At 40.8% G+C, this 26,231-nt stretch overlaps 1 long non-coding RNA gene across 1 annotated transcript; it reads right to left on the minus strand.

Annotated features, from left to right (window-relative positions):
• Positions 1–8,318: 8,318 nt before the first annotated feature.
• LOC139982698 (uncharacterized) lies at positions 8,319–17,604 on the minus strand. Its single transcript, XR_011798247.1, has 5 exons — positions 17,185–17,604; positions 15,510–15,592; positions 14,789–14,951; positions 12,377–12,465; positions 8,319–11,144 (listed from the first exon to the last, which is right to left on the minus strand). It is a non-coding gene; the product is annotated as an uncharacterized lncRNA (long non-coding RNA).
• Between the last annotated feature and the right edge of the window lie 8,627 nt (positions 17,605–26,231).

The following is a 26,231-nucleotide window of genomic DNA, read 5'->3' on the forward strand; positions in this document are numbered from 1 at the left end:
ATAGGGCTGCAAACTAGACTAAGCATTTCTTTTTAGCCATCTGCAACATATCAAAAACGAGTTTTGTGCATACAGTCACTCTTTAAGTTAAAGGAGCAGTATTAAACATGTTTACATAACAAGTTACAGTGTTCTCCACGTACCGTGACCAGAGCCGCACCATGTGGTTCGATTAACGTAAGCAAACACGCCAAATGTTACACAAAATGAAGGAACATCAGATAACATTTATAATCGTGGGACACCAAATTCCGCGTTTTTTTAGTGAAACGGTGTATAGTTCAGACAAATAATTATGCTTTAGCAACCTTCCTAATCAATTGTCACAGACGAAAACACAGAATCCAGCCGTTAAAGGCATTGAAGTCTCACCCCAAACCGGGTGCGGCCATCTGAAAAAGTTAACTTTCTGTTGCTTGCAAGTGACGTTTTGTTCGTGTCGCTACAAAATGCAGACAGTACAGTTATGAAACGTGATACCTTGTTATCTTTAATCTGGACCTGAGATGTCCATCGCTGTAATGTTTGTACACTGTGCTGTGGGTATTGACCGCAGCTGTATGTACTGACTGTACACTAGTGTCTAATTACCGACGGTAGCAAGCTGTGTGTGTATTTTCTTGGATCGATTGTGGTGTCTAACACTTCTGTTACACCTCATTCGAAACTAGGTCAGATTACCGGCAATAGACGTTTCTTTGTGCGCGAGTCTTCACACCCTTTAATGTTGATAAAGGACGTGGCGCATTTTCATTATGAAGTTACAGCCACAACTTTTCACAAACAGGCACTGCATGAAAAAACCGTGGCGCTCTTCTACTTCTCACTGTTAATTTCAAAAGGAACAGACGATTCGATTCTGTCTTTGCTGATGGGAAAGTTGTTTTTCAGCTATATTTCAAGATGGGAATGTACTTCTATAAATGCATCAAAGATATCCATGAAAAAAAAGCAAGCAGAAATGTTTGTTCATTGTCCGTAATTGGTCCTCAGAACGTCATTTTGTACACAATTGTGAATTGGCGATACGTGTTCACACGTATATCAGGACAACACGTGAAAGTGATCCTGTTTCCTTTGTAATCGACTGTAATTTGGAATTTGTTGGATTTGAACATGATGATAAAATAACATACTTTTCACATCTTTTTGTAACTTTTAGATAAGGTTTAGCTTAGGTTGGTGTCCAGGGCCGTCTTAAGAGATCACCGGGCCCTGGGCCCGGCAATGGAGCGGGGCCCCTCAATCAAGTGAGTTCGAAAAAAGTTGCGTGAAAAATTGACATCCTTGACAATCGCTCAAGCATAGACATGCCTGCATTTACCACCCCTCCCTATGTCGCGCATAAAGCATAAAACTTTAGCTGAATAACATACGTGATATATCTAAAAGCTGAAATACATTATAGAAGAGTAATCTTCCAGTTGCCCTCCATCCCTTCCCTAACAATACTGGACTCACCATTTGTAACAACCTTGTGTTGAGTCTTTCAACTCGGGAAACTAACGGAACTGGCGGCATTTCTTGATCGTAAACTGTTGTATGATTGGCTGAAAGTCAATCTGTTTGAGGATGTCGCTTTCTATGCACATGAGAGAGAGCCTATTAAGTCGCCGTTGCCCCATTCTGTTCCGGAGATTATTCTTGATTAGTTTTAACCTTGAAAATGAACGTTCCCCAGTACAATTTGTAACCATCATGCATAGAAATGAAAGGGAGGTTTAGGCGGTTTTACACTATATCTAACGCAACGTATTCGCCAAGAACCTGAAGTATTTTTAAGGTAGGGCCCGAGGAACATGAACTTATAGCATGCTTCTCATGGTGAAACATAAAATCACCTATTAGGTAAATTGAGTGTACTGTTAATAGTAGGAGAGACCAGCGTAGGTTCCTATGACCAACTATGACCAACTGGTGTTGTAAGCCTTCGGGGTATTGTATATTCCAGGGTTGCCAACTCAGATTCGAATATTTAATGTCAAACTCTCAAGTGTTTCACCAACTCTCGTCACAAGTTGTCAAGTATCGAATTCAATCAGGCATAATGGCCTATTCAATAAGTTTTCCTCCCAGATTAAGACATGGGGTTACTACGATTGCGGGACCCCTGACATCGCGGGGCCCTGGGCCAGGGCCCAGTGGGCCCATGCGTTAAGACGGCCCTGGGTGTCCCAGCTACCAGGGGTGACCTTTAAACCCTTACGTAACATGTCGTGTGTTTGGGCATGCATTCAGTTTGCCAGGTTCAAGTTCTCAGTTATCTTTTGAACGACTCGCAATCACTTTACATCTGTGATATGGTGCGAGTCAAGACCACACGCGGATCTGGGGTGGGGGAGGGGTGGGGGGGGCTATGGTGTACACTTGCCTAGTCAACCTCACGCGAAAAATTAAGGGTAGTTATTAGCTGCATAATCTTGCGCTTTGATCTAATTTATATAGAAGCTAATTTATGTCTAAACAAGTCTCAGTAATGCATCTTCAGATATATCTAACATTATTATTTTTATATCGAGGAGGGTGAATTGGGGAGGTGGGTGGGGGGGGGGGGGTATCGACCAGCATATACCTCTATGGAAAAAAAAAACTTTAATGACCCCTGGATGACTCCCTCGTTTCTTCTGTAATCATGGGTTCGCCCCTGGGAGACTGAAGTGTGAATATCTTGGATAGTCTTTCGAATCTGCCCGGAATGACTGCAATTGTATCCACGTGATACGGACCCATGAAAACTGGTAAAAGACGGGGGGGGGGGGGGGTGGGGCAGTTTGTGTGGAGGATATTCGAAGGGGGAGAACCAATTTACTAATCGAGCCATCTTCTCCGCTCCATACAAAAAAAGAAGGAAGAGATAAATAACTGGTAAAACATCGGTTTTTTCGTATCTTTTCTCTTTTAACATTTAGATTTTGTTGACCCAATCTGTGCATTATTACTGGTAAAGTGAAAGAGAACGAACTAACCCTCCCCCCCCCCCATCCCATCCCTGTCACTCCATCTCTGTCAACTCCAGCGGCGTAACGGTGAGTCTGGGGGCCCCTGGGTCCAGGGAAGGAAGGGCCCCCTGGCTGCTGCGGAGAATCAACCGATGTGCGCGCAGCGCACATCACGAGCGCAGAGCGCGAAGTCCCAAAAGCGTGGATCCAGGGCCCGCCTTAGGGCACTGGAAGCTCTGGGGTTCTACAAGCTCTCTGGTGCAATCTAAGCCGTATATGGAACATTTCGTGGTGATTTTATCGACTGAGATTTTGGGGAAAATCTGCGTTCATAGACACATTTTTGGTCCGCCTTGTCTGTCATACTGGGAACATGAAAAAATGTGTTGCAAAGCTAGAATACATTAAGAGATTGAAAGGACAATAAGACCAAATGACCAATGTCCAATTAACATAAACATGTATATTTCCACCCGTGGCGTAACTCCTGTGGACAAATGGTATCCATATTCCCGAGAACTTGGAAAGGCTAGAGCTTGAATTTACTGAGCCTGGCCTTCTTGTCAGCGAACATATCGATTAGATTTCGCTATAATATGTACCAGCGTAGCCTATCAAGTTCCAGTGTGTACCTCAGTCAGTCGTGCGGAAAGAAGGATACGAGATTTGCAGTTGCAGGGGCATATGATTTATGACGAACGTATTCACGCACAGACAAATATGTCCATTGTCTCGTTTATAGTTTCTTTTCCAACGAAAACGTGCCGTTTCAACAACAACAAAAAAAGAAAAAAAAGGTACCCCTCTTCTAAGTTCTGTAAATCAGTGCAGCGGGGGCCCCCTTTGGTCGGGGGCCCCTGGGATTGCCCCGTCCGAGCCCATAGGCGTTACGCCGCTGGTCAACTCGCTTCCCACCACCATTCCCCTATTCTTCTACTACCTCAACCTAGTCGCACGCATGGGCGGCGATCATGGGGGGACGGGGGGACATGTCCCCCCCAATATTTTAGGTGGGGGGGATATAGTATCTAATATCCCCCCAATATTTGGTGGCATAGTTTTTTTTAAGCATATGTTTTGTATTTTTTTATGATATCGCTAGTAATTTCAAAATAGAAAATGCTTAGATGCAACTTACAAGGCCTGGGAAGTGCCATTTCCAGCGATCTGGGTGGCATTTTCGGCGAAAATTTTCTTTTGCGCTTCGCGCCAACTTATGGTGGCGCTACAATTAGAAAGTCTACATACAAGCTTTGCCCCTCCCTTGGCAAATTCCTCGCAAGGCGCCTGTCTAACCGTGTCACAATATATGACCGAAAGTAGTTTTTACTTTTTTCTCTCGAAATGAATAGCTAGACGGACTACATCTGTAATGAAATTTGGTTTGCATCTTGTGTATGAGTGTAAGTACGTACAATCATAGATATATGATCCACATCGATATGGGTTCACTGGGTTTCCATTTGGCCTGTTTCCTACAAGATTTCTTACCGCAGGTGCGTAGCCAAGGGAGGGGGGGGGGTGAAGGGTGGAGACTGCCCTCCCCTCGAGCATATTTTTCGGGTATTTTCTATGATATCGAAGTTTTATAGTAGCCGTTATAAGAGGTTTTAATATTTGTACACCAATAATTTAACTGTGTCTGAATTTTGGAAAATTCCCTGACCAACATTCTTCATCATACTTCCCTCTACTCGTGCAATTTCGACCGGTCTATTAAGGGTTGAGGGGGGTTTTTCTATATTGGTTGTCCATAGATGAAATTTTGTGCAACATTATGGGTATGTTTTGAAGTGAATTTATTATTCAAATTCTGAACAAATAATGGGCTTAAAACCTGGAAAAGTGGGGCTGGCGGGTATTGTGGGGCGTTACGTAGAATTACCTACAAAAGCAATGATCCACAGGAGCTGCAATGAGGTCGAACATGATATGTGACTGGTGACAATCTTGAAAAAAGGTTATGAATGAAAAAGAAAAAAAAAACTATTAGGAAAAACTTGGTTCTCAGGCCAAAGTGTACATCTGGTTGGTCATTTTCAAGCCCGGGAAGTGCCATTTCCGGTGATCTGGGGGGCTATCAAAACCAGAAATTTTCTTGTACGCTGCGCGCCAACCAATGGTGGCGCTCCGCTTTGATAGTAATTTGCCTGCATCCAAGCAAAGGTCCCCCCCAATATTTGAAACAGATCGCCGCCCCTGGTCGCACGGTTCCACTCGCCGTTCCTCTTGCGGGATCGTAAATGCGCCTCCACCCGGTCTCCTACCATACATTCCCCCACCCTATCATCCCCTCCCCTCCTTCCCATCTGAAGCTTGAACTCTTTCAAACTGAGATACCCAGAAATGAAACTCAATAAACTCCTTGACGTCAAATTTTTGGAAGGTACGGTTATAGTAATCTATACAATGCCAAACACTCTCCCGTTTCACGCTAATTTATTTTTTACGAAGTAATTACCAAAGCCAGACATGTAATTTGAGTCCTACACGACACACATAAATTCTTATCCTTTTGGACACTTTTTTTTTGACGACGCAAAGAGAGGTGAAACATTTGACCTTAAAAAACCCACTCAGGGTCAAAATATTAACTCTCCCAATTTACACAGTACCGAAACCGCCGTATAGCGACAACTATAGAGCGATGTAGCAGTCCGCTTACGATCGCGGTACAGATGTATGTTCATAAACTTACAAGATTGTTTTGTAGGTATATATTGCGTGCATACCACGCTACGGAAGTTGCCAACGGGACATCACCGTACACAGTATACACTCAACGACGGCTTTATTAATATTTTCGTTAGAAATGTTTGCTGTCGTCCGAGAAAAATCTGATGCAGCAACGGTGTGCAAAGGTAGGCCTATACCAACAAGTAAACTACTGGGATGTTAGAGAAAGGAACGGTACCACCCACCACAACATTACCCTGTCACTGCGGGGATCATCCCTGGTGATAAAAGAATACAAAGAGGTATGTAATCTATTAATCTCTGTCTTGTTAATTCTCTCTAATAGACGACAGTTGAGAGGGCAACAATGTTCGTATACGCTTGCAACTGGTGGGTTAACCACTACATATATAAGCACTATGCAAGTCTATAAATATATGTGTGTAAAGGTTACCATGGTACGTAAACAGAGTAGGGCCATATCACTTTGGTTATATTTGGGCGTATGGCAAGGCGGGAGGTAGGGCGGGTGGAGGCGGAAGGGGGTGAGTTGAGTTGTTCATGACAGTTATATCGATCACATATAGACCAATAATGGTGGTAGCGCTTGTGTCTCCTTGGCTGTCGAGGTGGGGGAGGGAGGGTGGGTAGAGGCGGAAGGGGGGATTGGGTATGAGTTGTTCATGACAGTTATCTCTATCACATAGACCACTAATGATGGTTGCGTTTGTGTCTCCTTGGCTGTCGAGGTGGGGGAAGGAGGGAGGGTGGTTGGAGGCGGGGGGGGGGATTGGGTATGAGTTGTTCATGACAGTTATCTCTATCACATAGACCAATAATGGTGGTTGCGTTTGTGTCTCCTTGGCTGTGGAGGTGGGGGAGGGAGAGTGGGTAGAGGCAGGGGGGGGATTGGGTATGAGTTGTTCATGACAGTTATCTCTATCACATAGACCACTAATAATGGTTGCGTTTGTGTCTCCTTGGCTGTCGAGGTGGGCGAGGGAGGGAGGGTGGGTGGAGGCGGGGGGGGGGTGAGTTTTTCATGACAGTTAGCTCTATCACATAGACCAATAATGATGTTTGCGCTTATGTCTCCTTTAAACGAGTTGCTAACTGCGCCTTTAGCCATCTTCATCTAATAGTCATCTCAAGGCAAACCCGCGTGATTATTCACAGTCTCTGAAAGCAGTGTGGAGCGTTGGAAGGATCCCCAGGGAAATAGATACTTTCGAAAGCTTACGGCGTTCGTAATCGTATCGGTATATATCAAAGGTCGGGCCTCAAAGGTTAGCATTCTACAAAAACCGTTGATTGCTATAGAAGGTTCGGAAGTAGCCACTCTTTGATAGAGGATCTCGATACTGCGATGTATCCTCTGAGCCTTCACTAAAATTAGACACTTTCCTGAAATTTGATAGTTTTTGAAAGTGACGTTTTTCATATGTCCTTCAGCTGAAATTTGAAATATTTATTGTAGCTTTACCTATATATGTCAATGTTTATTGCCATTTATGGTTTCGCCTGGACAGCACGTGATATCGCCTGTTGACCGTACTGCATTAAATGTTATCAAACAGCCCCACTAACCCCCTAAGCCCCTTCCTCTGCGCCCTCCAATCTCCGATCGCTCGTATTTACTTTCATGTCCTCATGAAATGCAAACTATGGTCTCATGTTACACGATAAACATGTTTTGTGAGACCAAATTTAAACAAGATGTCAGTTTAAATTTACCTTTGGACTAATAAACAGTACAGCGATATACTACTATGATATTGATTACTAGTATGTATGATATTACTATAATGATGCTACTAGTCTATGCTACTATGGTACTACTTTAATGATGCTACAATGGTACTATGGTTCAACTATATTCATACTATTTCCGATATTATGGTACTACTATATTGATGCTACTATGATACTACTGTATGGTACTACTATATTGATACTACTCCGATAATATGGTACTACTATATTGATGCTACTATGATACTATGGTACTACTATATTGATACTACCCCCATACTATGGTACTACTACACTGTAAACATAATCTAGTCAAGATGACTAGAGTACATTAGTCCAGACAATGCTTCTATCGACCAATTAATTCTAGTCACTTGACTAACTTTTGGTCCAGTGACCAAATAGTTCTGGTCATATGACTAAGTAAACCTGGTCACATGACCAGTTTTTACTAGTCATTCAATTATGCCTCTATCGACCAGGCTTTAGTCAAGCGACCTAAACGATTAGTCAAGATGTCAGTTGACTAATTCAATTAGTCACATGACCAGTTTTTACTAGTCATTCAATTATGCCTCTATCGACCAGGCTTTAGTCAAGCGACCTAAACGATTAGTCAAGATGTCAATTGACTTATTCAATTAGTCACATGACCAGTTTTTGCTAGTCTTTCAACAATGCTCTATCGACCAGGCTTTTGTCAAGCGACCTAAATGAATAGTCCAGCAGTCACTTGACTAATCCAGTTAGTCTTGCCCATGGATAAAAGTAGTTTTTCTATACTAGTTTTATATGACCCACCAAGGATTCGAACCTGCGACAACTCCCTTATAGGTACAAAGCTGTCTGTTGAGCTAACTGGTGGGAACAATTCTTGGATATAAAACCTGATTGGGCCTTAACCACTGCTAGACCATCAAGCCTTCTCACATGAAAAAAAGAAAGCAAGAATTTCTGTATTAATTTGGAATCACATTTTATATTTTCTCTTAAACACTACATATGCTTCACCTCAATAGTAAGTACAAAAGAGTGTCTGATTTCATCAGTAATTGAAGAACCAGAAAACCCAAAGGTTTAGTGGTTCTGATGCCGATGAGAGTTTATGAAATAAGATAAGTCAGAATTTGTTATTGTTATATACCTGTATTGTACTTATTGCCAGACAACTGAAACCAAACTGAAGCTGATCAGACATAAAGTTGTCAGTTGCACTCATGAATATAAATGAAATTTCAGTTTCATGTGGCACTACTGTACCAACCTACCAAGTATGAAGGTGATCAGACATATATTTGAAAACAAATATCGACATTTTAAGAATTTGATTACAAGCCCCACCCACATATTCATTTACTGGACAACAAAAACAATGAGGTCCATGTAATGATAATGTAGCATATCTACAAGTTATTCAATACATTTACAGTAATTAAATATATTGTTTTTAAGATTATACATACACTTGCAAACATGCTAAACTGTAGATTACCTGGCCATCGTAAACAAAACCAAAAATTAATGCCTTTATTGATGTACATATAAAGTTGAAAAAAAGTGATATAGTTGACTCTAGGCATTTCACCACCCCACACCCCCTCTCCAGACAAACACATGGGGATCATACGACACAACCCATATCCCCAACCCAGAGCGGAACCCTTACCATCATACCACCTGCAGCCTCACCTACCATCCTACAACCCTGATCCCAACATCACCCTACTCATCTGACAACCCCCCCCCCACCTGACACCCATCAGATTTTACCAGTTTCACACCTTACTACCAACACATTAATCTACCCCACTCACATAAGATTTCCCTATACTCTATAGGTACATGTACAGTAATACCAGATTATTAAGTTCATTTACTATTTTCACTATAGACTATCCCTTTAATTGTCTGACCCAGCTATTTATGCAACATACATATACACACATACCCACATGCAAACTTGATCAAAACATACAAACATGCCAACTCATCACAACATACACATATGCCAACTTAATTGCAAAGGTTACTTTTTTTCAGTCCAGTTTAATTTGTCACTGGACTACTCCTTTAATGGCCTGGCTAGCCAATTTCATGGTTTTATAAAGCAAAACAAATATAGATAAGATCAGCAAGCTCCCAGGAACCAGGAAAACATGTCAAACGTGACGAATGACAGGAGTTTAGGAATGAGGGACAACAAATGCTATATGGCCAACAAACACATGAATATTAATGAGGTTACATGTTATTTTCATATGAAAATGTAACTATTATTATCCACCACCAATCAACAAAGTATGGAGATGATCGGTTATACCGTTGCAAAGTTATTGACATTTAAGAATTTCACTTTAACTGCTGCCTACTCATTAATATTCATGTCATGAACAACAAAAACAATAGGGAACATCTACTAATCATGGAGCATGTACTAGTTCAAAATGACAGTAATTCAACATTTAATTTCTAAGATTTCAGGTTTACAAGCTATTTCTAGCAATTAAGGATTAAGCCCCACCTACTCATGAATATTAATTAGACGAAATTCCATTGTCATGTGACAATGAACCACTTACATCACCATACCAAGTATGAAGCAGATCGGACATACCGTTGCGAAGATATTGACATTTTAAGAATTTTACTTTAAGCCCTACCCACTTATTAATATTCATGTGATGGAGAACAAAAACAATAGGGACCATCCACACATCACCAGTCCAATATGACATTGATCCAATGTGTCGTTGTTGAGATATCGTGTTTACGAGCAAGCTGTCACATCACACACACACACACATACATGTTTGTGTTTCGTTCAGACCGAGGACCCCATTGTATTTTCCATTGTTCAAATCCACGTACCGTAACATTAACAATACCCCATACAATAGAATTCTTCCGAGGACGTGGTGATTCTTTAGAAATCACAACCGAGGACCTGAAATTCTTTTGTTCAAGTCCTCGGTCAGATAGCAAAACAAACGCATACCCACACACACATGTTTGCATTACATTCAGACTGAGGACCCCATTGTATTTTCCATTGTTCAAATCCACGTACCCTAACCTTAACAATACCCCATACAATAGAATTCTTCCGAGGACGTGGTGATTCTTTAGAAATTACAACCGAGGACCTGAAATTGTTTTGTTCAAGTCCTCGGTCAGATAGCAAAACAAACGCACCCTCACACACGCCAACTTGATCGCATAGGTTACTCGGCCTTCGGCATCGTAACCAAAAATAACAACATTTTGTAAGTCAAAACTAACACACGCAACAGCTCAAATGATAATGAAAAAATTTTCAATGACTTATTATTTGCAAGTTAGTTACAGTTTTATAACACCTTAGCCTATTTTGACTCATATATGCTAGTGCAATTGATAGGCAGTATTCTATGTTATAAATGTGATGACAGTTTGAGCCAAAAAAACTGTACAAAAAATGGTAGGTGCCTGGAGCAGTAATTAGGCCATCAATTTTTAGCGATTTGCATGTTTAGTTTCTCCAGAATTTTATTGACTGATTTATCTGCCGGTGTAGTATCATCAACATTCAAAATGATTTTTTTAAAAACTGAAGGGTTTTCTTCAGCAAAGGCTCTATGCCATATTTAGGACATAGAACACTGCCAAATAATTGCACATGGCTGCGAACAAACTTTTCAAAGTAGCTACTTGCAAGGTTTCCACTATCACAATGTACTCTGGAACACCTTCATCCTCTGTCACCTGGATATAAACTGGCACGTCTGACAAGTCTGTAACCTGCAAAGATATTAAGGTATATGTATTCAATATACAGCGCTTTCCAGTTTCAGAAAATGGGAGGGGTGGCTGATCCACCATGATGGCCATGAGTGACCAACAAACAAATATACTCCACCAACAAAGGAATCAAAATAAATAATTTCTTAAATATTTTTTCAAATCAATTTACAGTACATCGTATTCACTACAAGTAATACTATTTTTGATGATATAAATAATAGCAGAGTATAAATGAAACAACAGAGCTAAATGGTGCACTGGTTCCGTGTATTTTTGAGAGAAATGAATATTTGCCATGAGTTATGACATCTTGTTACAGCTAATTACATCATGGTAGGGATTCATTCCATTAGATGATTTTAATACACTTGGGGCTGATCAGGAAATCCACATTGGGTTATGGTTACTGCAACTACAGATTGAAATCTGTCCAACATTCTGTTCCAGTTATCACATACATACTAGTCTATTCTACCTTTGTGATGATGCCCTTACTATATTTACAGCTATGAACACTCCCAGGTCATACATGTGATATTTAGTTAGGGAATAATGATCAGATGTGCGGGCCTTTGTTGCAGACAGAAGGTTTTCAGGGCCCAAATATTTCAAGGCCCCCCAGAAATAAGGATGCCAAAAAATGCCCCCCCCCCCCAAAAAAAAAGAAAAAAGATGCCCCAACAAATGTTAGGGCTAAACCAATTTTAGGGCAAATTTGTATGAAAAGTATCATTTTGAGTGATTTCATAAATTGGCCCATATGGTCTACAGGTGACTTAGGCCCCCAAATCCTAAAAACCCAAAGGAGGCACTACCTAAGTACCACTGTGAAAAATGCTCAACACTGCACCATAGAATTCATAGGAAAAGAAACATTTTGTGTGATTTCAGGCGGAGTTCAGGAGTTCAAAATGGCCCATATGGCCCATACATGACCTTTGGCCTAAAATTCCAAACACCCCAAAGGAGCACTACCAAAACACTATCGTGACAATTAAACTCTAAGCATTGTGACCATACAATCTGTAGGAAAATATTAATTTTGAGTTATTTCCTGAAATAGCCCATATGGCATCAGACCTAAAATTGCTGAATACCCCAAAGGAAACACTACCAGGGCACTATCATGATGAACCCTCGACACTGTAACATACAATATCAGACCACCTCTGATGGCCTTGACCCATAGTTTACATACTGTTGATTTAAATAATACATTGGGTACTTACACTATCCTCATCTGCAAATACAATCATAGCACCCAACTTCTCATTCAGTAGAGTCGGAACTGACAGAATTGCTGCATGCATTCTAGACTCTAAAAGAAAAATCAACAACAGAATGTTAAAGCACTCATAACATCATGACATTTCAGAAGAGTGATATTATGTCATATTTGGTAACATCGATAGGACAAAAATATCACAGATTCACTCATCTGCAGTCCGGAGAGCAATACTCAATACTCGATAAATTGCTTAGGTGATAATATTAAAGTAGAGTACTAAATACATCACAGGTCTTATTTTCAGCAAAGATATTTGTATCATTTGATAAGGTCTAGGCTACTTAGCTAAGTAATATCAAGTATGAGCTCAACCCAAGCAAGCATCTTTAAGTTATGCCAATTGTTCAGTTATTTGTCGTGGGCCCCTACTGGCATGGGCCATAAAAAATGATTGCATCCATGTCATTGTTTCAGCTTGAGGGATTCAAGACAATGATAACTGATAAGGAACATTTGAAGCAAAATATAGTTCTAAACATTAATGGAAAAATATCAAATACTGAGATTGTATTGAAAGAGTTGCTCCATTTGTCAAGAATATGTATCAGTTGTCAAACTCGTATCTTGGACCCAAAGCAGATAGGTTTCATTGATACCTACAGATTCCTGAAGTCCGAGAACATGTTTTCCCTGAATTAACAACCATATATCATATTCTGAGGTCTTCAGTAAAATGAAGATAATAGAGAGCAGACTAGCAAGCAGATTGACACATGAAAATTTGAACCTCAGGATTCAGCTGGCAACAGAGCATGTTCAGTGTGAAAGTTGAACAAGGAAGATATTATTTGAGAATATGCAGACAGTAATAAATTGAAATGCCTCTTGTTTCCAAAGTAGAGTAAGTAGACTAGATTTCCATATACTCAGCTTGTAACAATGTAACATTGCATCATATAAATGGATCAAACTGCATATCGTGTAGCCTATAATACATATAGGCATATAGGGGGAAGTGGGGGCAGGTTGTCACATACCACCTACTTCCACCCATGGATTTGCATATTGAACAGTATATTTTTGGAAATTGGAATAGACATTCTATATCCATATCCATAACTTCAAGGGAAGTCAACAGTCTTGAATATAATTTCAAAATTAGGCCCTATATCCCCTCCTCTAAGGGGCCCATGATACTGTACCAATTTCCCTTTGTTGAACACAGACACTTGTTTGTACCAAATGAAGTACTTCACAGCCATAATTTATGCAATCTACCGTCAATACACAGCCTGTCTCGTTATCATCTGAGCACTTGATTGTGTTCATCCATGATCATATCTGGCAGTCTGGGTTATCTGTGGTACAGGGTCTTTCACAGGGTCCATCCTGATCCTTATTCTACTGAACTTAACTGAACTCTCAATTTCTAGAATTGTTCAATTTGTTTTAGCATGATAGGCCTCATGCCATACCGGTGTATGTGACAAGGATTTTTCTCCCTGAAAATACAACCCCCCCCCCCCAGATTTACTGAAATTGCTTTGATACTTGATTGAGACTCTATTTTATAAGGAACTGCTTGATTTCAGAGAATATGCTGACCACAAATTCAACTTTTCCTGCCAAGAATTAGAAAAGTGATTTAAATCAGTGATTTAAAAAAAACAACTGATTTAAATCAGCATAATTTAAAATCACACAACTCTCTGCTAGTAAGTCTTAACAAGGTCCTAAATTTACATATAGATTTAGCATTTCAAACATGTGGTGGTAGTTGGTTTCAGAGTTTAGCAGCTGCTGAAAAAAGAACTCTCACCGTAAGTAATGGTGCTGACATTTGTACAATAAGTGTTGTAGCAGCATTTGACCTGAGAATATGTACCGGTTCATTGATATTGAGAAGTTTACATAGATAGTATGGAGCAAGTTTATTTAATATTTTGTAGGTCAAAAGCATTAACTTACACATGATACGCTTCTTCACTTGTAACCAGTGGAGATTTACAAGGATGGGGGTTATGTGTTCACACTTCCTAGATAAGGTAACCAACCTGGCAGCTCGTACAATGCTGGAGCTTATTTGGCAGTCCATAAATGAGTCTGTTGCAAGAGTCAAGATGTGAAGAGACAAATGCGTGCACTAGCCTTTTAGTGCTACCACAGTCTGAGTATGTACGGATGCGCCCTATTTTCCTCAGACTGTATGATGCAAGACGACAAACGTTAATGTCTAATGAAGGTGTTTATTTTTCACTACCATACATCTGAATGGTTATACCCCCTCACCAAGACATATTTTGCATCCACCCCTGCCTCAGACTTTGCTCGTAGTCCATTTTGAAGACCCAGCACATACCTGGGTGATGATCACTTGAATAGTGAATTACAGATTGAATTGTTACTAATTTACCTTAACGGGCACCCTCGTCCTTCTCCATGGATGTATCTATGACAGTGGGATGCTTCATCTTCAAAGTGCAGCGGATTATGGCATCTCCATACTTGGAAAGCCCTTCACCAAGCAACTGTGCCATTGTCGTCTTTCCTTCAAGTCGCTTTAATTCAAGTAGTATCTATGGTTAAATGAGATCAATTAGATTATACAGTACATATGGTAAATTCACCTGAGAAGTTAAGAGATCGCTTAGGACTAACACATATTCGGGATTATGTTCAGAGACGTAGATTGAGATGGTTTAGACATGTCGAAAGGGATGGAAGATGCGAATTGGTAAAGAAGTAGAGAGAGACTACTGTAGCTGGTCAATGTAGGAGCAGTAGGCTCCCCAAGTCTTGGGATGAGGACATGAGGTTTTGCGGAGTGATCTTGCTGATAAAGGTATAGATCGGGCTCTAGCTCAGAATAAAACAAAGTGGTTTTCTTTTTAAGGGGGAACATTCCCCCTACAAATTCCCAACAGCGGTATCAGCAAAAAAAGTGTGGGAATCCTGCAATCGCGCTGCTTAGCGCAACACTGTCTTGAATTGATTTTTGAAAAACAAAGTCGTGGTTCGAACAAGTGGTGGGCATAAAGTGAATATATTCAAATGTCCATAACCAGATTGAATTTTACTTTTACGCAGACTACTGTATAATAAATAATATCTACAAAGACATATTAATACAGTACCTCTTCATCTTCAAATAGCCAAGGATAGACTTTCTTAACCACTTCGCTAGTAGCATCCTCTTCCACAATTAAACGACGTCTATCTGCCAATGTGATAGACATACAACTTTTGTTATTTGTTCACATCCCTAATGTTCATGTGCATATTTTGTACAGCATGTGGGTAAACATGTACGGTACGATACCAGTCACAATTCAACTATTTAATCACATCCCATTACTAAAATGTACAGTAGAAATGGAAGTGAAATTACTATGCAGTGATACAGAAGCCTGAATGCATTTGATACCTGTATGGAAAAGAAACATGTGCAAACATTAATCAATCCGCTATGGTAGCTACATTTTCATTTGTCAAGTGTACAATGATAACCAAATACATTTATGTTTGAAATTGTAGTATTTCCAAAAAGTTGAATGAAACACCCCGTAAAAGATGTCCTATTTTATTTCCAATGGAATTAGGGTTAGCCTAGGGGGATCAACTGCGGTTCACGGTACCACAGGTAAAGCGAGGAATATTCCATCTTGAAAAAAGCCTAGTCCAAGGCTATATGACTCCCTACAAACAGCTACAACAAATTAAACACCCACCCACCTTTGTTCTGAATCGGAACTGTTTTGTACAAACTTAAAAAATAGCAGAAAAAACTGTCCCAACTCATGCCGCTAGAATATATAGCAAATTTTAGCCAAAAATTCCGGACAAGTCAGTGCAATTGTCCAGAAATATTCCCCCTCTATATTACTGACAACTAGGCCTATAAATTGATAGGACACAGCTGTGGCAGCAATAGGCTGTTAGATTGCTCCAAGGTCCCCAATGTTTATTTTGGAAGGGGGAGTGTATTCTCCTGTGAATTGTTAACGGGATTGTTGGATAGGATGGTCAGTGGACAAACTGGTAATAAAAGATTGGCGTCATGTTCAGTTGATGTTTCGTATGAAACATAGGCCTAGCCTCTGTATTTTATGAAAACTATTTAGGGCTAGGCCTGGGGGGGGGGGGGGGGCTATAGGGCCCTAGGAATAATCAGCTTATTTAGTGTAACAGTTTCGCACGCAACTACACAATCCCATACACACTATTCTAGTTCATTCGTTATCTTAGGGTGACCCTAATTGGAGGCTAATCCTTAACTCAAACCTGATCTAGGTATAAATAATATGGCCTAGGACCTAAGCCTAGGCTATGTCCCCCCTGAAAGTGCAGGAGAAACACTGCTGTGAATTTATCCCCCTAAAATATTTCAAGAATAATATAGCCAAGGTCCTATCCCCCTAAGGCTAAAGTTTCTAATACAGATTATAAATATTAAGTTTAATTTAGGTTTGTTATTTTGTAAAGAAATTATCCATTGCAAACATGAGAAACGCGTGAATACCGGGGCCACCATGATACTGTAAATATACGGAGGCCTACTGTTACGATAAACTGTGCTGTACAACTACTACAACTACAAGGCAGCTTAACGTCATTAGGTTTAACGTTAGGCAATTCGCCTATAGCTACTGCATGATAGGCCTAGCCTAGGACCTAGATCTTAGCTTGTTCGTACACAAGTTGGAATAATCGAAAATACACACTTTATGGTCTAATATACTATATACTTTTTAAGTGACTAACAAACAACACTGGCCAAAGGCCCAAAGAAAACTGGTCTAATATACTAACCTTGCAATGGTTACTGACAATATCACTGGATGATAATATTTTTTTGATTTTTCGTACCGTAACCGTCTGGCTGCTAACTCCCTGCTGTACGTTCCTTGCTCGTCGTGTACGTATGTGTACAATGTACCATAGTTCAGTGCAGTACGCTAGGCCGTACCGTGGCGCTACAATTGTTAATATTTTCCCGCGCTTTTTCATGTGACGAATATATCAACCTGATTGACTAGTGAGTTTCGTCCCAGTGCTGACATTTATTGTAGGACCAGATTAAAATAGAACTGTGACCATTATGTTCTGGTCAGGCGACCTTTTGGGTTAGTCGTGAAGGCATCTCTACCAAGATTATGGCGGGATAATCGTTGACTAACGTAAACCAGTCGATATGACTAGACTTTAGCCTCGCTTGACTAGATTGTGTTTAGAGTGTATATTGATGCTACTATGATACTATGGTACTACTATATTGATACTACTCCGATACTATGATACTACTGTAATTATGCTACTATGATACCTCTTCTAAAATTTGTCTTTTCTAGTTTGTTTCACTCACTAAATTAAAACCATGACGTCATTCAAACAGATTAAATCCCCGTGTGATTTATTCATCGAAACTGCGATGATTCAATCTGAATCAAAACTAGTCCATTTTCTGTCGCAGAACTGCTACCCTCAGAGCAACGTATAGTACACAACTTCTTGTGTGAGTGGTGACTGACCTGTTTACTGTGTGTGAGGATTATGAATGATTCTGCAACGACGAAAAGCCTCTTATATCTAGTGCCGCAATTGTTACAGAGGAGTGGATTTTAGCTAAGGAGTGTTGTAAAGACTTCCTTAAGAACCACGCAGGCTATATATATAGTACTTAAGGATTGGTAACAAGTATAACTTCACGGTGGTCGGATTCTTGTAAAAGCTGTAGTCGTTCATTCATAACGGAGCGACCTTTTGCGAGTACGTTGAGAGTGAAGTGTCCTATAGTGACGGCATGTTATACCTGCTGCACAGCTGCAGTACTATACCCTGTCAGTGAAATTATTGCATAACAGTATAGTCGAACATTTATCCAATAAAATCTTACTCAGTGTTTTATCGTCTTTGGATATTGTGTTAAATCTTACCCAGTGTTTTATCGTCTTTGGATATTGTGTCCGGATTTTTCCTTCTGGTGTGTGTGTCTTCTCATCAAAGTCATGTACGTAGAACACTGACGCAGTTGAAGGTAAAATGGATTGGTAGTATCAATTCCTGATATAAATTTCTTCTTTTTTTTATCCCTTGTATTTGTTCATTTTAAAGGGTATATTGCATTGGTACCGTTACAGTTGTTCGAATTACTATTTAAGGCGAATGTAGTTAAGACTTCTTTTTGAAGAATAAACACAACTCCGGTGTGTATGTGTGACATTTGTCGGTTGCCGATGGATCTTGGACTGCAGGGATATGGAATTTAGTTAAATTTTCTTTCATCCATGTTTATCCGTGTTCTTTAAGTCTTTCTTTACTCGCATCAAAAGTATAAGACCAGGCTGACGAATAGTTTTATAAATGTATGTTTGTATGTAGGTGTGTATGCGTGTATGTATGTTTGTATGTATTTTAGATCCTCCTGCAAGCAGGAACTCGTGAATAAGCCTCATTAGCTTATCAAAGCCGCAAGCTGACCGAAGTCAGTCTCTTAGATTCATATTTAACGTCCATGCATGATTATGAATTGTCAATTGTCAACAACTCTGTAACTAGACGACATACATTAATCTTGGAGTGACTCGAACTGGTATAAGGTTATGATTGGAAGGCACCGGCGTTGATAAATCGATATATCGTCTTAATAGTTGGTTGTAGAAGCGATATATCGTCCCGACCAGGGTTGTCACCACGCCGGGCGGCGCCGGGCGGTGCTACCCAGCTCTCAAAATTTCCGCCCGGGACTCAAGGTCAATTTCAGCCTTACCGCCCGGCACAAATTAGCCTACAGTAACCGCCAATAAGTAACTTGGTAAAGATTAGCGCGATTCAGTGCAAAACGCAGCTTATCTGTAATGAAAAAACAAAGGTATCTCAGGAGAATTTTGAGGATCAAAACCCTTTCTAAATGCCACCATTTTGCATGTAGGCACCATCAGGATTTGAAAATTTTTCAAAAGGGGAGGGGACACCGCCTCCCTTTATACCCCTCCCCCAGGACGCGGATCACTGTCACAAATTACCCGGCTCTAAAAATGGTCTGGTGACAACCCTGGTACTCCCGACATCCCGGTATGTTGTTGAAGTATGAGTATTGTTACATAACATCTGCAACAACTGCTGCACGTACGGTATATCTTCCCGGTATATATCACGGTATGACATTTTCAATCGATGTGTACTGTTTTGTCAAACGTGGAACTGTCTTTCCACAACAATAAAAAGGTACGGTAAATTAAATAAAACGAGTAATATACTCCATAAGAACAGCATTGGTAACTATTAAAGTCAGGGTGTGTAGATGCCGGAATGGCGTGCGGTTTCTAGTTCTACTTCATTCACGAGTTGGCGTTCATCCTGGGTTAGAGACGACAAGGCGTGACAAGGAAGTCTCATGCGTAATACATTAGGTAATATCTCAGTGTCGCATGTATAGACGAAACGTCAGAGTCAATTATGGCTAAGAAAATGACAGTCAATCATAATAACACAATGTGTTGCTTAATTCCATTTCTTTATCTTTTATCTTTTTCTTACAGGTCATCGATTCATGAAATTAATTATTGGTTGAGGCAAGGCAAGGCAAATGGCTAGAAAATTCAGTATGATAGGACACGTGGTCAGCGCCATTTTCCTAAACAGTATCGGACTCGTGACGTCACAAGCCATGAACGATCCTCCCGTAGCTGATGGTGGGTTAAACCGGCACGAGGAATTAGTGGTATTTGCCTGTGTTGCAGTGGTATTCGTTATGTCCATTACGATCGTATTATTTCTTTGGTACGTCGTCGATAGGACGAGAGAGCGAATCAGTCACTTCGAACGCCATTTACCAAAAGTCGTCGACAAATTCCGCCAAGAAGTAGTAATCGAAGCGGAAGAGAACGATCACAGTGGACGGGTCATAATGGCGGGAACTACCGCAGCGCCGACCGGTGAATTCCAAGGGGTGCCTCCTCGTGACGGTCCTCGCGTTGGACGGGTTCGCTTGACTTCATACACTCGGAAACAAGACGTCGGAATCGGCACGGACTTTCCGGAAAATCAAGTCTCCGCTCCGATCGAAAGCGATACGGTACCGGTACTCCGCCCAAATCATGAGCCGGCCAGAAAGTGCTCAACGAAAGCAGCCGATGGGTCCGATAGCACGGATTTCGTCTATATCGAAGGAGAATACATACCGAAAGCATTTTTGTCGTTGGAGAGGGGCCCTCCGCTGTACGCATATGATAATCTAGCGTACGATAACCCATACACGGAAAATGGAGACAGTGCTAATATATTGCAAAAGAAGCCGAAAAAGGGGAAGCGACAGGACAAACGAAAAGATAAAAATAAATCCAAATTCTCCGTTTACGAAAGTCACGTGTGACGATTTAAGATTTGGAATTAAAAGTATCGGACTTAGCGATGCCATGTAGTAGACATGCATGGCACCATTGTACCCTCAGCACTTTACGGAGGTGAGATTAGAGTAGGGGGAAGGGTGGGGAGGGGGTGGGTGTGTGTGCTTCATTCGTGTCTGGGTCCTGGAGGTTAGAGGAAGACACATCTCGTTCAAAGTTTGTTTATACAGGAGCCTCCATGGTGGACACAACGGCCCGATTATTGAGATTATGAACCATTTGATATTATTATTATTATTATTATTAGTAGTAGTAGTATGTTATACAATATATTACAATTGGGGGGAGTGTAGCATGGGGATCCATCTACGACTGGTCGATTCGGCAACGACGAGGTATATACATCATTAGAATATAAGAACAACTGTTCATACATTTGGATACCAAGGAACTCAGATCATTTGTATATTCAAGCAAGTTGTGATATACCTAAGTTGGTATATGTTATATAAGTGAGTTATGACGTATGAACCAATTCAAGAAGAACTTGCAATATGTGTTAACGTCCGATTTGTCTGAAAGTGCGAAATAAAGGACCTCGCGGCGTTAGAACCGCGATGTCTGATGAAAGACCGAAACCCTAAACCGATATGAACGGCTTTTGAAAACGAGATGCGCACTGCGAGTACGAATAGCTAAGCTTCTTAGTGCAGGTTTGTATTGCAACGGGGTGGATCCAGGATTTTTTTTTATATAGACCACCCTGGGGTCTTTGAAATCGACTTCCAATTACGGGTAATGGGTTCCCCTCAACCCAACCCCCACCCCAGTAAAAAAAAAGTATATTTTTGGCATATTAACGATAGCCTATCTAGGCTAAGTTAGGTCTATAATTAGATCTACACGCAAGGTTGGTTTAATAATTACTTTTTTATTTGTTAATAATGTTTGTTTTTGTGGGATTGAAAAATAGAGATTATTTTTAGCGATGTCCGCCCCCCCCCCACCCCCGCGCATGTGCAACGCCTTAAATTGACAAAAATGACCGGTTTTGTAGTTTTGCACGGTTTGTTGAGATAGGTAGAGATAATCGTTAGACTGCAGTAACAATGAAGAGGGAGACACAGCGTTTCAAACCATTGTATATTGAACATTAATTAGGCTTCCATTAAAGACATTGAAGACTCGCCCAAAACCGCATGCCGCCCTCTATGAAGGTAACTTTCCGTTGCTTGCAAGTGAAGTTTTTCTTCTTGTCGCTACAAAATGCAGACAGTAATGAAACGTGAAACCTTGTTATCTTTTATCTAGACCTGAGATGTCCATCGCTGCTATGCACACTGTGTTGTAGGTATTGACAGTAGCTGCATGTATTGACTGTACACTAGTGTCTAATTACCGACGGTAGCAAGCTGTGTGTGTATTTTCTGGGATTGATGGTGGTGTCTAACACTCCTGTCACATCTCATTCGAAACTAGGTCAGATTACCGGCATCAGACGTTTCTTTGTGCGCGAGTCTTCAATGCCTTTAAGGTTCGTCACACTAACATTAGCATAATAAATGTGAATATTTTCTTGAGCAGATCACCATGCATTTTGTACGGATAGGACAAAAAAGGTTTTATTACTAGTTTTTTTTTTTTTTTTTTTTTTTGGGGGGGGGGGGGGGGCTTTGATCAGACGTGGAAGTCGATCTGTTAGATGGTGTTTAATATTTCTAGTCGTACGCCCTCTATTTGGAAATTTCAATTTCCGGTAGTTTTGCGTTTGTCTAGTACCTCACATGTAAACAATAACGATATCTGGAAAGCTCTGAAAGTATCGATGTGGGATTGGGATATACCGGGGAGAAGAGTGACCCTGACACCTTCCTTTTGGTGAACGGGTGGGTTTAGAGCCCCCCCCCCCCCCAAAAAAAAATTCCAAGGTGGAATAGCAAGTAAATTAATAATGGAATTGAGGTGAATATATCTGTCCACATAAACGCTTTGTAACAGACTGCCACTCTCGGTTATGACGTACAAAGCCTAGTGGCTTTCACGAACCACGATCGGGCATGTTCTGTGGTGTGTGTTACCAAGGGCGGCGGAAGCACTTTTAATCTGGGGGGGCACCGACATCAAAGGGCACTTTGCAGAAATTCGATTAGACTGATGCAGCCTTATATTTAGTACCCTTTATAACTCTTATTGTATTATCTTATTTGCGTATACACATCACTCCATCAACACCCCCCCCCCCCCCCCTCAAGGAAAATATGCATACTAGCACTGCAATATCCAATGTGCAAATTGGGAAACAAGGAACAAGTTTTCTTTTGAGAAAAAATTAGGTAAAATCATGCTAGTTGCTAATGTAGGAATCTTCCGAATTAGAGTTTATTTCTTGTTAATATCTTAACAATTTTTTTCCATTCGAAATAGCTTTGAGTTTGACCCACAGAAATTCATTAAAAGTCAGGGGCGTAGCCAGGATTTGCAAAGTTGTATGCACGACTATCTGAGCGGAGCGCCACCATCGGTTGGCGCGGAGCGTACAAGAAAATTTTTGGTTTTACAAACCCCTCAGATGGCCGGAAACGGCCCTTCCCGAGTGTTCATTCTGGTTCCCTGGCCTCTTGCTAACTTGAGACACCTCAATTTTTATGTAGAAAAAGGGCACATTTTTAACCTGAGGAAAAGTGGGGGGGCACGTGCCCCCTGTGCCCCCCCGGTTCCGCCGCCCTTGTGTGTTACTATAGTGTTCTATGGTTTGGTCCTGTCCCATAAAATGAGAGATGAAGCTAACATCAAATAAAGCTCAACCCTATATCATATAAGACTACTGTATAACATTTAACTTGTTTTGTCACTTTAGATATTTTGTATTAGCCTAATGTTATAGCCCATCACGTATGTTTTTAGAAAAACAATGTAACTAAAATGTAATTCTTTGAAGCAAAATATATGAGCTGAATGAAATATTGTGTAATGTAATTAATCGTTTTCAGTGTCGCACTCAGCCAGTAGGGGGAGGGACGTGGGGAGGGGATGGGGGGGGTGGAGGAGGAGCGCCAGCACTCGGTGTTGGAATGGAACATGAAATTCGGGATGGAAACGTGGTCGCACTGTTTTATATTTTGTACACAGGGTGCGCACACCAGAAATCACGTCAAAAACAATAATAAATATATAACAAAATGGGGGTGGGGGCGGTTAGTGGTGATTCTGTGGCTATTCCGTCTTTCAGGATACTCATGATCGATGTATATATGTTGAAATATCTGGGACTGCCCCTTCAAGCTAAATCTATGATGACATCTCTTTGTCAGCTCAGACCTAAACTGTGTTTGGTTGTAATATTTCCACACAAACGACGGGACAAACATGCATATTTGTTATCCAGCTCTTTTAACTGCTGTGTCGTATTTATACTATTTGAGATTGTTAAGAAGCCCATACGCTTATCGACTTCTAGGTTTGTTTACGTTGTTTCGCAAGGTCTGACCCATAACATTGCATGAATTTGATAGACTGACAAGGGCGTAGGAACCGGGCGGGGGGGGGGGGGGGGGCTGGGGGCGCCAGCCCCCCAGTGAAAAATATGGAGGGGCGGAAGTATCATTCCGCCCCCCCCCCCCGCTTCGCAAGTCAGAAAACCCCTTTTTCATTTCCAAATGAGAAAAAAATCTCATTTGGAGCACCAAATTGCATCTAAGGCCAGGTGAAAATGCAAAATTATTTACAAAATGGAGTGGGCGTTGAAGTGTGCTATATTGCACCAAATTGCATCTGAGGCCACCTGGAAATGCAAAAAAAATCCAAAGGTTTCCTTAGACCCCTCCCCCAGCCGGCCATCAGTCTTCAGCCCCCCCCCACTCAAAAGTACCTTCCTACGCCACTGTAGACTGAAGTAATCCATGATCACTTGATTCCTGAGCACTTTGGTGGTTAAAAGCAGGGGTGGGCAACATACGGCACGCGGGCCACATGCGGCCCGCCAGTGATTATCTTGCGGCCTGTGAGATGTCTCAAGAAAAAAAATCAATCTATTTTACATCATCACAAAAAAAAAACGAGCTAGCTGCTTAGAATTTATCGACACTAATGATGCTGTCAGGTAGGCCTATTATCCCCATTAATTATCAACTGTAATGTCTTGACATTATGCTTTTGTGAATACAGATTAAGTACACACACCTATTGATTGAAAGTGCTCGGAATCAAAGGTTTGAAATCAACAGCAGGTCGTTGGTTACGTGCGGCCCAGTCAATTTTTCACCCCTTATATCTCAGTGGCCCATTCATTCAAAAAGGTTGCCCACCCCTGGTTTAAAGGGGCTTTTTCCACATAATTCAATATTGCGTATGGATATGAAACTGAGTGGACTGTATAGCAGTGTATACTTTAATGGTTGCCTACAAAGAAATAAGGAATATCTTACAGTAAAAACAACAAAATATTACTTGTGCTCTTATCAATGGACTTAATAACAAATTTAAAGCTAGTACATAGAGAGGTGAGTTATAGGCGTGTATGTTACACACAATGTAACTTTGTACTTGGGCTACAAGAACCACGGTCAAACTCAATAAGCCCCAAAATGGTGCACTTGGCCCCTTCTCATTTTCAGGTATTCAACTGCATCGTATACAGCTATGTTATTAAACGAATCGGAAGAGTTTAACACGAATACTCTTCAGGCGCGTAGCGAAGGGGTGGGGGGGGGGGGGGCGAAGGGGGCGACCGCCCCTTGAGCATATTTTTGTTGTATGTTTTTTAAGATATCGCTAGCAATTTCAAAATAGAAAATGCTTAGATGCAACTTACAAGGCCTGGGAAGTGCCATTTCCAGCGATCTGGGACGCATTTTCGGCCAAAATTTTCTTGTACGCTTCGCGCCAAAAAATGGTGGCGCTACGCTTAGATAGTTTCTAGTGCCGAATCTACGGCTCCAATAGTTTGCTCCCAGGTTCGCCCCTCCCTTGGCAAATTCCTCGCTACGCGCCTGATGCTCTTAACTGTACCACAATTACAGTAGTGTATACGTCCGCCTGATAGGTTAATCATTGTCGGAAAATAGTCCTAAATTAACTTTTAGCTATAATGATTTTGGTGGCATTTTCCGAGTTATTATCATTCTTTCTTGAGGAAGAAGAGGAGAAAATAAACTACAGATGGTTCTAAAAATATGGTGGATTGAAAGCGATTTGATTAAGGCAGTTTAGAAAATCCTAGTTGAAACATTTATAGATTCCTCATGCATTGTTGCAGCGAGAGCAGGCATATGGGTGTGTGGAGCACACAAAATGGTGTTATATAATTTATAATCGATGGCAAAAATCAGAACCAGCTGTTAATAGTTACAAGATGTTCTGGGTTAATTTTGTACATTTTTTTATATTATTATTATGATTTTTTTTTACGGTTAGCGCAATTAATGGGGTTTATGTGAAAGAACGTTGGCACTAAGATATTGCAAACTGGTATATGGAGAATGATATATTGATTATACAAATGTATACCGAAAT

Source organism: Apostichopus japonicus, chromosome 16, assembly GCF_037975245.1.
Source record: "Apostichopus japonicus isolate 1M-3 chromosome 16, ASM3797524v1, whole genome shotgun sequence".
Taxonomy (NCBI): domain Eukaryota; kingdom Metazoa; phylum Echinodermata; class Holothuroidea; order Aspidochirotida; family Stichopodidae; genus Apostichopus; species Apostichopus japonicus.